This window comes from Canis lupus, chromosome 7, assembly GCF_011100685.1.
Source record: "Canis lupus familiaris isolate Mischka breed German Shepherd chromosome 7, alternate assembly UU_Cfam_GSD_1.0, whole genome shotgun sequence".
Lineage (NCBI taxonomy): Eukaryota > Metazoa > Chordata > Mammalia > Carnivora > Canidae > Canis > Canis lupus.
In genome coordinates, this window is record NC_049228.1 from 35,930,953 (window position 1) to 35,948,008 (window position 17,056).

At 37.2% G+C, this 17,056-nt stretch overlaps 1 protein-coding gene and 1 non-coding gene across 7 annotated transcripts in view; both read left to right on the forward strand.

Annotated features, from left to right (window-relative positions):
- The window catches only part of EFCAB2 (EF-hand calcium binding domain 2), a 121,828-nt gene that overhangs the window by 68,643 nt on the left and 36,129 nt on the right, over window positions 1–17,056 (forward strand). The gene's annotated exons all lie outside the window — the stretch shown is intronic.
- MIR7180 (microRNA mir-7180) lies at window positions 10,638–10,740 on the forward strand. The gene has a single exon (NR_128839.1). It is a non-coding gene; the product is annotated as a microRNA mir-7180 (primary transcript).

Sequence of the window (17,056 nt, forward strand, 5' to 3'; positions counted from 1 at the left end):
TATAATTGAATCTAATTTGGGCTGATCTAATTTATTCTGATCCTGTTGCTTTACCTTTGAGTCTTATGCTAGATCAGTCTAATACTAATTGCTGTGTGAAATAAACTATCTGATAGAATTAGGCTCTTTATTACTCTTCTTTTTAAATATTTTACTTAATTGAAAAAATTTTAACTAGAAAAAAACAAGACATGGAAACAACGTACGTGTTCACTGATGGATGAATGGATAAAGAAGTTGTGGTATATATGTAATGGAGTATTATTCAGCCATAAAAATGAGGAAATCCTGCCATTTGTGACAACATGGTTGAATCCTGAGGGAATTATGCAAAGTGAAATAAGCCAGAGAAAGACAAGTAGCATATGATTTCATGTATTTGTGGAATATAAATACAAACAAACAAAAAAACTCAGAAAAAGAGATCAGACTTGTGGTTACTGGGCATGGAGGATAGTGGGGGGGGGGGATTGAAGGAAACTCATTAAAAGTACAAACTTCTAGTTACAAGGTGAGTGAGTACTAGGGATGTAACATACAACATGATGACTGTAGCTAACACTGCTGTATGATTTATAGGGAAGCTGTAAGAGTAAACCATAAGAGTTCTCATCACAAGATCTCTTTTCTTTTCTTTTCTTTTCTTTTCTTTTCTTTTCTTTTCTTTTTCTTTTCTTTTCTTTTCCTTCCTTCTTCCTTCCTTCCTTCCTTCCTTCCTTCCTTTCTTTCTTTCTTTCTTTCTTTCTTTCTTTCTTTCTTTCTTTCTTTCTTTCTTCTTCTTTCTTTCTTTCTTTCTTTCCTTCCTTCTCTTTCTTTCTTTCTTTCTTTCTTTCTTTCTTTCTTTCTTTCTTTCTTTCTTTCTTTCTTTCTTTTCTTGTGTCTGTATAGGAAGATGGGTGTTAGTTGAACCTATTATGGTCATCATGTCCTAACATACATAAATCATACCGTCATGCTGTACACCTTAAACTTACACTCCATTGATACATGTCAATGTTTTTCTCAATAAAACTGGAAAAAAAAATTGAGGGCAGAATTCTATGTAAAGAGTGGCGTAGAGAAGCATTGGACAGAGTGAGAGTCTAGGACAGATAATGGCTTGGTTTGGGCAGGAGAGAGCTGTTCCTGGAGGTGCTCCCAGCACATTTGGCGGTGTCTCCCCTACCCTGTAGGTAATGGCACCGTTTTCCTTGTAGGACAGACTAGGGCCCCCTTACATATGAGTTTTGTGGTGGTTGCTCTCTCCTCCCTACCTCTGCACAATTTGAAAGGTCGAATTTGAAACTGTACCACTATGGAAAACATCATGAAATGGGTCCCTGCTGCCTTCCCCCTGGCTCCAACAGGCAACCTTGAGGTCCTGGGCTCCACTCTTGACTTGGTCGAGTAATTTATTTTTCGCCTTCACCTCATAGGAAGGACTCTTTAAGGGGTCTGGGAAGTCAAAACTATTTTTATAATAAATCTAAGGCAGTATTTGCTATTTTCATTCTCATTTTTTCACAAGTATATATATTGGAGTTTCTGAAAAGCTACATGATGTGTGATATTGTGACAGATTGGATGCAGAATCAGATATGAGAATCTAGCTATTTTCTGTTAGGCCAGACATTACAGAGATTTGCAAACATATAGAATGGTGCCATTCTTCTAATTAAATTTGTTCTTGTTTGGAAAATGTAATTATTTTTCATAAAATTATGTTATTTACCTACATTTTTAAAAATTTTATTTATTTATGATAGTCACACACACAGAGAGAGAGAGGCAGAGACACAGGCAGAGGGAGAAGCAGGCTCCATGCACCGGGAGCCCGACATGGGATTCGATCCCGGGTCTCCAGGATCGCGCCCTGAGCCAAAGGCAGGCGCCAAACCGCTGCGCCACCCAGGGATCCCTACCTACATTTTTACGGCTTTATTTATGGTTATTTCTGAATGACAGTTTTAAAATATTTTAAAAAGATTTCTAAGTATTTTAAAATTTTTTGAGGTTTAATTTCTAATACGATAAATATAGATAAATACAACTCACATAAGGAAAAGCTTTCTGAGGATCTCTATCATTTTTAAGAATGCAAAAAGAGTTCTGAAACCCAAAAATATGAGAACCTCTGTTGTCAGTGGACATTTTTAAAGCTCTTAGGACAATATTAGCTCAGAACAAACTAGCTTGGGATTTAAAACTTAGAACAATATTAGGTGGTAGTAGTAGTAGTAGTAGTAGTAGTAGTACATTTTATATTCTTGAAGTAAATAATTTAGAATTGTTTTCCTCTATTTATTCTGGATTAGCAATTATACTTAACAAACCTCTCCTAGGAATTTTTTATATATTTCTATACATTCTGTTTTGATCTTTTAAATTTTGAGATAGTGCATTTTCCTTGTTAGTTTTTGAAAGCTAGCACCTTGAAAAACATTTAGGCAGGTTTTTAATAACATTAATTGTGGGAATTTTAATTTTGCTTCATATAAAACCTAGAATGTAATATATTTTGACTTACATACATTTTCCTGCTCTGTGTTGAGATTTCAATCAATAAGGCTGATTGAAAATCAAGTTTTTGAATAGATCATTCATAGACATGCGATAAGATTCTAAAGGTACAAAAAGTAGTCATGGGTACATCTTTTTTTAAAATATGTATTTATTTAATAGACAGAAAGCACAAGCAGCGGGGAGGGGCAGAAGGAAAGAGAGAAGCAGACTCCCCACTGAGCAGGGAGTCCAATGCAGGGCTCGATCCCAGGACCGTGAGATCATGACCTGAGTTGAAACCAAGAGCCAGAAGCTTAACCAACTGAGCCACCCAAGTACCCCAACGCTGTACAATAACTCCCCATTCCCTCCCTTCCATGTTCCTGGTAACCACTATTCTACTTCCTGTCTCTATGAGTTTGACTACTCCAGGTACCTCATATAAATGACATCATACAACATTTACCCTTTTGTGTCTGGTATATTCCTTTTAGTGTAATGTCTTTGAGGTTCATCCACGTTCTGACATGTGTCAGAATTTCATTCCTTTTTAAGGCTGAATAATACTCTACTGTATGTATATGGCACATTTTGTTTTTCCATCCCTCTGTTCATGGACATTTGGGTTGTTACCACCTTTTGGCTTTTTGAACAATATTGCTGTGAACATTGGTGCACAAATATTTGTTCAGGTCCCTGTTTTCAGTTCTTTCAGATGTATACCCAGCAGTAGAATTGCTAGATCATATAGTAATTCTATGTTTAATTTTTTAAGAAACCACCATACTGTTTCCCACAGGAGCTGCATCATTTTACACTTTTACCAGCAAAGCACAAGGATTCCAATTTCTCCATGTCCTTGTCAACACTTGTTATTCTCTGTTTTTCATTTTATCCTAATGGGTATAAAGTGGTATCTTGTTGTGGTTTTGATTTGCATTTGCCTAATGGGTAATGATGTTGAGCATATTTGCATATGTACATCTTATTGTTTAAGCCCTTTGCCCATTTAAAAATTATATTGTTTGTTTTTTTGATTTTATAGAATGTGGGTATATTTTTAACCTAAGTGGTGAGAGACTAAACTCTTCTGCACTTTGCTTTTTTCACTTATCATAACTCAGTGATTATTCTTTATTAGTACATAAGAGCTTCTTCATTTCATTGTATGAGTGAAACATAATATACTGAATTAATCTCCTTTTGATGGGTATTTAGGTTGTTTCCAGGCTCTTGTTATACGAGTGCATGTTGCTGAGAATATCTCATTATGCGTGTTATTTTGCAAAAGTGAGAATTTTTCTTTAGGATAAATTCTTGGATTTATATCAAAGTGCATGGATATTTTTCTAGAGGTTGCTATATTGACAATGTGTTCTCTCATTTCATTTTATGAGTGTGCCTGTTTTCCTACTCTCTCTCAAACAAAGTTAATTCCAAACTTGAGGATTTTTGCTAATGTGATACGTGAAAATTAGAAACTCAGAAATTTTCATTTCTCTAATAATGGACATCTTTATGTCTGAAAGTTATTTGTATTTCCTTTTGTTTGAACTGGCATTTCATGGCTTTTCCCATTTTTTGTGGAATTATTTATCCTTATATATATTAAAGATCTTAACCATAGTGTGTGAAATGTATGCCATTTGTCTTTTGGCTGCTTTTACCTTCTGGTGTTCAGAAACTTAAAAAAAAATGGTTAAATTATACACCATTTGAGTATGGGTTTGATTTTTGGAAACAAACAAAAGTCATCAGAGTAGCTTTAATAGAAAAAATTTAAGTTAGCCTGGATAAAACCAGTATGGTAAAAGACATTCCACAAGGAATGTCTCTAAGGTAAAGAAGTGAATTAATTTCTATGTAGCTGCTAAATTTAATTTGAATGTCACTCAAATCTGAATCAGAAACCAATCTAGTTTTTTGTAATATATGTTCTTTCATCTTTGACTCTAACAGAATCAAAGTGTACTAGAAGTCAGCAGAGTCAATTGCTGGTTCTATCATTGATTTTTTTTACATTATTACAATATTAATGACTAAATTCTGTATGCTGTAATTTTCATTTGTTATTTTATAACTAGAAGTTCATACCTCTTAATCTCCTTTACCTATGCATACACCCTTCCTCCCACCTCCTATCTGGCAACCACCAATTCGTTCTCTGTATTTAAGAGTCTATTTGGTTTCTGTTTGTTCATTTGGTTTGCTTTTTAGATTCCATATATAAGTGAAATCATATAGTATATGTCTTTCTCTGTCTGACTCATCTCACTGAGCCTAATACCCTCTAGGTCTATCCATGTTGTTGCAAAGGGCAAGATTTCATTCTTTTTTATGGCTAAGAAATGTTCCAGTGTGCATGTGTGTGTGTGTGTGTGTATGTGTATGTATGTGTATATCACATCTTCTCTATCCATTCATTTATTGATGGACACTTGGATTGTTATAAAAAATGCTACAGTAAATACGGGGGTGCATATATATTTTTGAATTAGTGTTTTGTTTTCTTTGGATAAATACCCAGTAGTGAAATTGCTGGAACATATGGTGTTTCTATTTTTAAGTTTTTAAGGGTCTCCATTACTGTTTTCTACAGGGGTTGCATCAATTTACATTCCTACCAACACTGCATGAGGGTTCCTATTTCTCCACTTCTTTGCCAACACTTACTATTTTTCGTCTCATTAAAATTAGCCATTTTGATTGGTGTGAGTTGGTATCTCATTGTGGTTTTGATTTGTATTTCCCTAAGCACCTTTTCATGTGCCTGTTGACCATCTGTATGCCTTTGGGGAAGAATGTCTAGTCAGGTCCTCTGCCCATTTTAATTCGATTATCTGGGAGTTTTTGGGTGTTTCATTGTATAAACTATTTTGGATTTTGGATATTAATCCCTTGTTGGATATGTCATTCCCAAATATCTTCTGCCATTCGATAGGTTGCCTTTCTATTTTGTTAATGGTTTCCTTCACTGTGTAATAGCTTTTTATTTTGGTGTAGTTCCAATAGTTTATTTTTGCTTTTGTTTCCCTTACCAGAAGAAACATCTTTACAAAAATGTTGCTAAGGGCAATGTCCAAGAGATTACAGCCTGTTTTTTCTTTTGGGAGTTTTATGGTTTCAGATCTTACATTTAGGTCTAGTCCATTTTGAGGGGATTTTTCTTAAGTATGGTGTAAGAAAGTGGTCCAGTTTCATCTTTTTTGCATGTAGCTGTCTAATTTACCCAATGCAATTTACTGAAAAGACTGTTTTTTCCTCCATTGCATATTCTTGCCTCTCTATCCTATTGTATTGATGTATGTGTTTGTTTTTGTGCTAGTACTATACTGTTTTGATTACTGTCATTGGATTTTTATGTGCCACCCTCTTTTTATTCATTTTCCTCATACCTGCATCACAGGAATGTTAAGAGCAGCAAATGAAAAAATATAAATGAAGTTTAAAAAGTATGTAAGGTCAGATGAAATTATATATGTTTATAACACTCTAATTAAATCAATTTCGCAATGGATTGATCCTCAAAAATATGGCGTGCCAAGGTGATTTAGGATCCAATCCTTGAATAAAAGTGCTAGTGGTCCCCTTTTATACCCATCTGTGCCATTTCTGTTTCAGTGCTTTTGCAGAGTGACATTATGGGTATCCTAGACTATTCAGTGTTTACTTTATTCTTGCCTCTTCTATAAGAGATTTTTCTTAATACTTTCTTGTTGTTTTCTTAGTCTTTGGGTAAACTTTGTGCAGTCCAGCAGCACTAGGTGTCCTGCTAATGCAGTGAGTCTCTTTTTTCAGTGCTTCCATTTCAACTCAGCATAAGTCTCTGAGACAGACAGCACCCACTGTTCATCTTTTACACTGACAAGAAGACTTGAGTTTCTTCAGCATTTGGGAGGAGCTTGGAGTGTATTAGGTCTTGTCTAAAATTCAATAAGAAGTAGGTAATAATAACCTTTTTGTAATGGATTAGGGACCACTCTTCTGAAGAAGACTTGGAGGTACCATAAATATTATTTCTACCTCTTCAGATTCAATGCTATGTTTGAAGATAAGTTAATACATTTCACAATACATTTAATCAGGTAGTAAAAAGAGTGAGCAATATAGAAAGATTACATGGATGGTTTCCCTAAGTAGTTACTACCTGAGAAAGCTTGAGACTCAACTTTTGAAAAACTGCACAGGTCAATGGGCCTGTATTTGTGTGATGGAAAAACAGTATAAAAGAGGAATGGGATTATTGGACCCATAGAACCCTTGATAGGGAATTAATTGTAAAAACTGAGGTACATTCATACAAGAGTGAAATGAATGATGAATTAGATGAGAGAATAACTTGGATAAGTTTCAAGAGCAATGTTGAGTTAAAAAGTTCAAGAACAGAAAAAAAATTACAAAAGGGGGATGCCTGGGTGGCTCAGTGGTTGAGGTCTGCCTTTGGCTCAGGTCATGATCCCAGGGTCCTGGAATCGAGTCCTGTATCAGGCTTCCCGCAGGGAGTCTGCTTCTCCCTCTGCCTGTGTCTCTGCCTCTCTCATGAATAAATAAATAAAACCTTAAAAAAATTACATAAGGAAGCAAACATTCTGATATATGTGTAATATATATGTTTACAATATATGTAAATACAAAGTAATAGTATCTGTTGTTTATAAATACAATGACATGCATGAGAATGATAAATAATATCCGCAGAATAGTGGTTGCATCTGAAGACAGAAGGGGAAGGGATGGAGAGTGGGACTTTAGCTGTTTTCTGCCATATTTTATTGTGAGGGAAAAAATCTGAAGCAAAAGGTTAACCAGTTAAATCTTGGTATTGGATACATGGCAGTTACATTTTTCCTGTACTTTTTCTGTAATATTTCACAATTACACTAAAAATATTTTTTCAAGAGTGGTTTATACCTTGTCTTTTCGCCATCTCACTTTCTAATTGCCTTGTAAAAAGTTTGTTTGCTTATGGAGCACCTGGGTGGCTCAGTTGGTTGAGTGTGTTGAGTGTCCAACTCTTGATTTTGGCCCAGGTCATGGTCTCAGGGTCCTGGAAGGGAGCCACGCCTCAGGCTCCCTGCTCAGTGGGAAGTCTCCTTGTCTCCTGAGAGACATGTCTCTCTCTCAAATCAATCAATCAATCAATCAATCAATCAATCTTTAAAAAAATTGGTTTGCTTATAATGGCCCTTTTGAGAACTGTGATTAAATAATCACTTAAGGTTTAAAAAGTCATCCCAAATCCTACCTCCTGAAATAACAGTTGTTAATGTTAGACAAGTGTAGGTCTAGATGTCTTTTTGCTCACATGTAATAAGATCCCTGGTTAGAAGGGTGGGGAGTTAATAAGAAAGGAGGCAGGAGGAATGGGAAGAAAGGAAAAAGAAAACCTATGAAAGAAAAAGATCTAGAATATAATCTCCATGAGGACAGAACCTTCTGTCTGTTTTGCTCACTGCTGTATTTTAGGACCTAGAACTGTGTTTGATGCATAGTAGGTGCCCTGTATATATACATTTACTAAATGCATTGAAGGAAGAGATTATCCTACAAAAATAAGATCACAATAACCATACTTAAAAAAAACCAAAAAATACTAATTTAATTTTACTTGAATTAATAAAAGAAAAAATAAATCTAAATTGAAGAAATTATAGAATATCAAATGTTTCTTGATCATGAGAGACATTATTTTAAATTCAGAGAAGATAATGAGGAAAACATTAAGAGGTTGTAGTCACTGTGTATTCTTTCGTCTTTTATTTTTTTATTTTAGAGAGAGAGATAGAAAGGGGTAGGAGCAGAGGGAGAGGGACAAGCAGACACCTCACTGATCGTGGAGCCTGACTCGGGGCTTGATCTCATGAGACTGAGATCATGACTTGAGCTAAAATCAAGAGTCAGACGTTCAACTGACTGAGCCTCCCAGGCGCCCGGTACCGTGTGTGGTCTTAAAAAAAAAAACTTATTTCAAATATAAAAAGTGTCAGTTGACTCCCTCCTGTGGAGGATGCTGATGTTAGCACTTTTAAAATTCCTTCCATATTTTCCCCCTCAATCCCTTGATTTATCTGAGGTGTATTACTATTTTTACACTGACAAGTGTAAAATAGAATAGTCATACTTTGTTTAGTATTAACAAAATCTTTTAGTCTATTTTCTCTATATTTGTTTTTTTTTAAATTTTTATTTATTTGTGATAGTCACAGAGAGAGGGAGAGAGGCAGAGACATAGGCAGAGGGAGAAGCAGGCTCCATGCACCGGGAGCCCGACGCGGGATTCAATCCCGGGTCTCCAGGATCGCGCCCTGGGCCAAAGGCAGGCGCCAAACCGCTGCGCCACCCAGGGATCCCTTATTTTCTCTATATTTGAATGAAACTACTGCTGACCATCATTCCTCTCCATTCTGGTATTCTTTGATTTATATCTGTAGTCTGGATTCTCTTGTTAATTTTTTTTCAGAGGGCTCTTATTTTTGCAAGTTCTTTAGTGTTTAAAATGTTTGCTTTATATTCAAATACTTTGTACTTGAATAATATCTTATTTAAGTTTATATCATTGTTAATGGCAGCATGGTGAACACCTTACAATGTATAACTATACCATAATTTAACATAGCTCCTAATTTTGGCCATTTGGATTGTTTTTAATATGATGCTACTATTATTTCAGGGCTAAAATTATTACTGTGTAATTATTCAATCCTGTAAGCTCAACATCTTTTCTCTAACCTTTTCTGAAGAGGAAGATGTTTCTTATTGGGAGATAGGGCGTCTCAATCTACATAATTAAGTTCTGATAGTAGAATGGTGGGGTGTGTTGGGATGAATAAGAAACTGCTATGGTCTGAATCTTTGTGTTTATCCCCCCTCCACAATTTCATGTGTGGATAGTATTAGGAGGTGTGGCCTTTGAGAGATGTTTAAGTCATAAGGGTGGAGCCTTTGCAGGTTGGATTAGCATCCTTAAAAAAGAGACCAGGGAGCTAGCCTGTCCCTCTGCCAAGTGAGGTTACAGTAAAAAGACGTTATCTAGGGAATCGGTTCTCACCACACCAAATCTGCCTGCACCAGGACCTTGGACTTCCCAGCCTCTAGAACTACAAGAAATAAATGTTAGTCATTTATAAGCACCCAGTTGATGGTATTTTGTTATAGCAGGCTGAACAGACTAAGGAACCCGTACACTCACTGTGACAGGAAGAAGAGTTGGTCAAAGATGTTCAGGGGGAAGAAAGAATTGAGAGTAAATAGTGGACCTTGGTGACAGGATATGAAGGGAATTCAGAAAAGGAGATTAAAATTAAAAATACATTTTTTTTTAGGAGTATCTAGGTGGCTCAGTCAGTTGAGTGGTTGACTCTTAATTTTGGCTCAGGTCATGATTTCAAGGTCCTAGGATCAAGCCCCACATGGGGCTCTGTGATCAGTAGGGAGTCTGCTTTGGGATTCTCTCTCTCCCTCTGCCCTTCGGCCCCACTTGCTTATTCTCTCTTTCTTTATCAAAATAAATAAATAAATCTTTAAAAAATTCACTTTTTACATAAATAATGTATTTACATTCAAAGAGAACAAAGTGCAGAGAAAAGTCTTAACTCCCTTTCACCAGCCATCCGGGACCCCTCCAAAGGACTAGCAATTAAAGTACTAATTTCTAGGAATCTTTCCAGAAATATCCTATGCATGCATACATATTATTTTCTTATGTCCCCCTCCCCTTTTTTTTACTCAAATGGTTGCATACGTTCATAGTCTGGTACTGTTCCCTTTGGATGGGATCAAGCCCATGAGGAAGTTCATTTTAATGACTTTTCAGTAGCATTCAGGAGTCCAGAATGGATGTAGCTTTCCAGTTTATTCTTAGCCTAAGTGCATAAATGCTCTAAGTTCTGGTATATTTGAGGGCATCAGAAAGCCCGGTGAACTGTATCCTAGGCTTTACAGATGGGAGTTGACTGATAGAATAGCATGTGACAGACGAATAATTCTTGGGTTTGGACTACCCTGTTCAAGGCTCTTAATTTGCTGTGTGATAAAGACTTTTTCTGTATTTGATAGCTTTGGAGACCTACTTGGTTGACTCTGGATTATAGATATCTATCTGTTGTGTTTATTGTCTAGATCAGGTGCGAATTTTGGCTATAAAAACCAGGAACCAGAGGCTGAGGATTGGTGGTCTCAGGGAGTGTACTTCCTGGGGCCTCTGGGCATATAATTCCTGTGGCCTCTGGGTGTGTACCCTCTGTGGCTTCCAGGTTCATGTTCCTGCAGCCTCAACCTGTTCTCCTTAACATAGAAAATAAAATATGATAAAAATAAAAACAAAATAAAATAATGATGGAGCAGAGCTCTTATGGTAGTGTCATCGAGCTTTCTGTGAATTTTCTCCACGGGAATTCAGGGAAGGGTTTGAGGCCCCTAGATATCTTAGCACGCTATGTCCTAGGTTGTAGTTGGTTGAGGAGGGCAGATGGTGAATAGAGGAAGAGCCATCATTGTTTTGCTACTCCTGTTGAGCATGATGCAAAAAATGTCTCCCTTTGACTTACCCTGCAAATCACAAGCTATGGAGATCAGATATATTTGTGATTGCATTAAAAAGTCTGGGAGTTGTTTGAAATAGCCCCAGATCTCCTTGAGGGAAGTGAGGAAGGCAGTAGGGGTTAGTAACCAGTGGTTCCGTGTCATACACAGAGCCAGAGCCTCTGTCCTGACCACAGTTTATTGCAGCTATGGAATTCAGTGTTCTACAAATTCTACAGAGGGAGTGGCAGAAACTTCATCCATTTCATCTGTAGAGATAGTACGGCCAGATGTCTAAATCTGTTCTTTCCCTGGGGGAGGTGAGAAAGACGAGACTGTTCTGGATGCTATTCAAGTGGCTGTGAAAGGGAGATTTGGTTACGTTAGCAGGGTCCCAAGGAGCATGGGAATTCATTATTTGTGTCTTTGAGGGATTCTGAAACAAGTGTTTGGAAGTGTCACTGCATAATGCAGTGATGAAACCAGGCCAGAAGCCAGGCTGCAAGTGCTGTAATTCAAGTCAGCTTCTGGTTAATTTAAAGGCATGGTAGCTACACCAGCTCCTAACCCGTAGCCTTCTTCTGTTTCATTTTCTGAATTACTGAGAAGTGATACTCAAATGTCTATTTTTTTCTGAAAGCTACCAGTGCATTTTATAATAGTTTCCAGCCTTTCACTGACACCTCATTTTGGCCATCTTTCCTTTGCTCACCAACTCTAAAAGTATTTTTGTTTTTAGGTAAGAGCTTAGTTTTCTTGTCTCTCCTAAGTTAAAAACACATTGAAAACAAAATGTATTTAGTGTTTGGATTCTTTAATGTGTGCAGCATTGTCTTTTGTCTATATACAGTGCCAATAATATTAGCAGAGGGTATGTTACTCACTTGTGGAGTTACTAGAAATGAATATGTAAAGGTGGGTTGGGGTCATTCAGTGAATCCTGTAGGGCCTGGATTTTGTTAGGTAGGCAGTAGAAGTCCTTAAGTGCAGAGAAGTGGCAGATTTGGGCTTTTAGAAAGAAAACTGTAGCTATGGGATGGTGGATAGGTTGGCATGTAGACTAGAGCAGTGGTTTCCAGTTCTGAGTGCATACTAGAATCCCTGGGACTTTCTCAAAAAAACCACACACACAGAAGTAAGCAAAGTCTTGAACAGGGACTTCTGTAGACTTTGGTGGCACAAATTCTTTCAGGAGCAGGTACAAACAAGGATATGGGGCAAGAAGAATTCCCTTGCTCTGCTCAAAGGAATCTTAATTAGAGATTGGGGGAAAAGTTGACTAACAGCGTGTATGGTAGCCTTACGGAGCTGCCCCATAACCCAGATGGTCTAGGACTGCCCACAGAAGGCATAGAGCTGGTACTGAGAGCTCTCCAACCTAACAAGACCTCATGGGGGTCTTCTCCTGAACTCATGGCCTAATGCAAAGCAGAAACAGGAAAGTCTGCACAGGGGCAGGCATGGATAGTAAGAGTGCCTTGCCACTCAATCACAAGTCAGCTTTCCGTGGCATACACCTTGATCTCTGTACTGTGCTTAGTTATCCTCTTCCTGAGGTGGCGAACATGGAATGTGCTAACCACCCTGGTTGCGGGGGAAGGGTACCATGAATTGGATGGAAAGGCTTTTTTCATTGTCATTCCAAAATATCCCACTACATAAATGTCTTTCATATAAAACAAAAGGACTTCTACCCAATAAAACCTCGTTTTTTTCCCCTATCATTGTCTTTCTCTTCAAAGCTAAGAATCATGATAAGAGTTTGCTTTTATTGAGATCCTTCACTCTGTTCATTCTTCATGTGCAATTTGTAATTTGACTTAAAAAAATTTTTTTTAAGATTTTATTTATTCATGAGAGACATGAAGAGAGAGACAGAGACACAGGCAGAGGGAGAAGCAGGCTCCTTGCAAGGTCCCTAATGCGGGACTCAGTCCCAGGACCCCGGGATCATGCCCTGAGCCAAAGGCAGACATTCAACCGCTGAGCCACCCAGGTGTCCCTGTAATTTGACTTCTACCCCCAACCCCATTCCCGTTCAAACTGTGTCTCTGGGGTCCTTTGTCTTCTCAGACATCACCTTTTGTTTTTAGCCAACATCTCTGATTCTTCCTTCTTGGCTTCTTTTGGGGCCTTATTAATGTCCCTCAGAGGTTCACCCCCATCCCTCTTTTCACTTTCAGCCCTTTTCTGGAAATCTCATCCATATCCAAATCAGGAGCTCAAACTGGAAAAAAATTTAAGAGACTACAACAACTCTTTGGTGAAAGGGAAATTTTAGGACAATGAAATTGAAAAGTTCTGGAAAGTAACTAACTATAATGGAAATGAGATGTGCAAATGGAAATGTCCTTAGAATTCATGAGATACAACCAAATCAAAACTCATGAATGCCTATATCAAGCAAAATAAAAGCATAAGAAAATGAATAGAATATTCAACTAAAAAAGCTAGGGAAAAAGAGGAAGCTGAGAGAAAGCAGGAGGGTGGAATTGAAGATAAAAGCATAATGGCGCTGGGAAACAGGGAAATAGTGGGAACTAATAAAATGAAAGGCTGTTTTTTTAATAAAAGGTTAAAAAAGGAAAGGTCACTGGCATTTTTTTTTTTTTTTTTTTTTGAGAAAGCACAAAAATAGGCACCAATGACTGGGGGGTGAAATAACAATCAAAGCACAAGACATTTAAAAATATCAGGAGAATAGTTTATATAACTCTATAGAAGCAAATTTGAAAATCTAGCTATAAAGGGCAACGTTCTAGTAGAATATAATTTGTCAAAACTTGTGTACCTGGATTGGAACACTTATTATTGTTAAGATGGCAATAATCCCCAAATCAATCAACTGACTCAACATAATCCCTGTGGAAATCCCAGCTACCTTTTAATTTTTATTTCAGTAATCAACAAGCTGATCCTAGAATTTGTATGAAATTGCAAGGAACCTAGAAGAGCCACAATCTCAGAAGGAAGAACACAGTCAAATTCACATTTCCCAATTTCAGAATTTAAACGAAGCTACAGTAAGGCTCTATGATACTGACATAATGATATGAGGTCACACATGTGCATCGGTGGAACAGAGTTGAGAGTTTGGAAATAAACCTTTATGATTATAGTCAATGGATCTTCAACAAAGTTGGCAAGTCAAATTCAATGGAGAAAGAGTAGTCTTTTCACCAAATGGTGCTAGCACCGCTGGGTATTTCCATGCAAATAAATGAAGTTGGTCACCTGCCACATACCATATACAAAAATTATCTCAAAAGTAAATAAGAGACCTACATATAGGACCTAAAACTATAAAACTCTAGAAGAAAACATAGGTGTAAGTCTTTGGGACCAAAGATTAGGTAGTGGTTTCTTAGATATGACATCTAAAGCATAAGTAACCGGAGGAAAAAGATACATTGGACTAAATCAAAATTAAAAACTTCTTTTTTACCCAAAAGAAAATAAAAATTCAGCCACAGAAGGGGAGAGAATATTTGTAAATCCTATATCAGCATCCAAGATATACAAAAAGGTCTTACAACTCAATAATAAAAATACAAATAACCCAGGATGCCTGGGTGGCTCAGTGGTTGAGTGTCTATGCCTTTGGTTCAGGTTGTGATCCCAGGGTCCTAGGATCAAATCCTGCATCAGGCTCCCTGAAGGAAGCCTGTTTCTTCCTCTGCCTATGTCCCTGCCTCTCTCTGTGTGTCTCTCATGAATAAATAAATAAAATCTTTAAAAAAATACAAATAACCCAATTAAAAAGTGGGTGATGGATTTGAATAAACACTTCTCCAAAGAACATATTTAATGGCCAAAATGCACATGAAAATATGCCAAACATCATTAGTTGTTAGGAGAATACAAATCAAAACCATAAAGAAATACTACTTCAGATCCACTAGGATGACTCTAATTTTCTTAATGTAAAATAACAAATGCCAGTGAGGATGTGGAGAAATTAGAACCCCCATATGCTGCTGGTGGGAATGTGAAATGGTGCAGTCACGTTCATAAACAGTTTTTTAGTTCCTCAAGAAGTTAAGCAAAACAAAGAGTTACCATATGACCCAGAAATTTCATTTCTGGGCATATTCCCAAGGGAAATGAAAAAATATGTTCACACAAAATCTTGCACATGAGTGTTCATAGCAGCATTATTCCTAATAGCCAAAAAAAGAGAAACTCAAGTGTCTATCCACTGATGAATGGATAAATAAAATGTGGTATATCCATACACTAGAATATTCTTCAGCCACAAAGGGGAATGAAGTACTGACACATGCTACAAGGTGAGTGAGCTCGGGAGGCATCATGCCAAGTGAAAGGCGCCAGACACTGAAGGCCATGTGTGGTATGACACTTACAGGAAATGTCCATGGTAGGCAAGTCCATAGAGAAGGGCAGCAGCTAGTAATCCCAAGGAGGTGAGAGGAGGTGGAATGAGAAGGGACTACTAACAGATCTGTGATCCTTTCTGGGGTGACGGAAATGTTTTAGGATTAGGTAGTGGTATTGGCTGCTTACCATTGTGAATTTACTAAAACCACTGAATTTTACACTTTCAAAAAAGCTATTGACAAAATAATAAAGCAAAACAAACGAACAAAACCTGGATCCGTGTAAAGATAGAAATTCTAAATATACTAATTTCCAAAGACTCAATAGGCGAGTTTTCAAAGAGCTCTCTCACCAAAAGGCTTCAATCCAAATGCTTTCATATGAGAATTCTATCAAACTAAAAAAGACTTTTGTACCAAGTTCTTCTAGAAAATAAGAAAAAGAAAAGTTCTAAATTCTTTTTCTGAGATAAGTATAATACAGAGAAGAAAAACTTAATTTAAAAAATCCTCCAGAACAATCTTACTTATGAATATCTATCTATATAAAGAATATAAGTGAAATACCAGCAACAAAATGCAAGATCATATATTTTTTTTTAAGATTTTATTTATTTATTCATGAGAGACAGAGACAGAAAGAGAGAGAGAGAGAGAGGGAGAGGCAGAGACACAGGCAAGGGGAGAAGCAGGCTCCATGCAGGGAGCCCGACATGGGACTCCATCCCGGGTCTCTAGCTCCAGGATCAGGCCCTGGGCTGAAGGTGATGCTAAACCGCTGAGCCACCCGGGCTGCCCGCAAGATCATATTAAAGCAAAATGGAATTTATTCCAGGAATGAAAGAATAGTACTATGTTGGGAAGTATATTAATATATTTAATTATATTACAACCTGAAATCTGGCATTGTGATGCCCCCAGATATGGTTTTCTTTTTTAAAATTCCCCTGGCTATTCGGGGTCTTTTCTGATTCCACACAAATCTTAAAATAATTTGTTCTAACTCTCTGAAGAAAGTCCATGGTATTTTGATAGGGATTGCATTAAACGTGTATATTGCCCTGGGTAACATTGACATTTTCACAATATTAATTCTGCCAATCCATGAGCATGGAATATTTTTCCATCTCTTTGTGTCTTCCTCAATTTCTTTCAGAAGTGTTCTATAGTTTTGAGGGTATAGATCCTTTACCTCTTTGGTGAGGTTTATTCCTAGGTATCTTATGCTTTTGGGTGCAATTGTAAATGGGATTGACTCCTTAATTTCTCTTTCTTCAGTCTCATTGTTAGTGTATAGAAATGCCACTGACTTCTGGGCATTGATTTTGTATCCTGCCACGCTACCGAATTGCTGTATGAGTTCTAGCAATCTTGGGGTGGAGACTTTTGGGTTTTCTATGTAGAGTATCATGTCATCGGCGAAGAGGGAGAGTTTGACTTCATCAAGACAGTGTGGTACTGGCACAAAAACAGACACATAGATCAGTGGAACAGAATAGAGAATCCAGAAGTGGACCCTGAACTTTATGGGCAACTAATATTCGATAAAGGAGGAAAGACTATCCATTGGAAGAAAGACAGTCTCTTCAATAAATGGTGCTGGGAAAATTGGACATCCACATGCAGAAGAATGAAACTAGACCACTCTCTTTCACCATACACAAAGATAAACTCAAAATGGATGAAAGATCTAAATGTGAGACAAGATTCCATCAAAA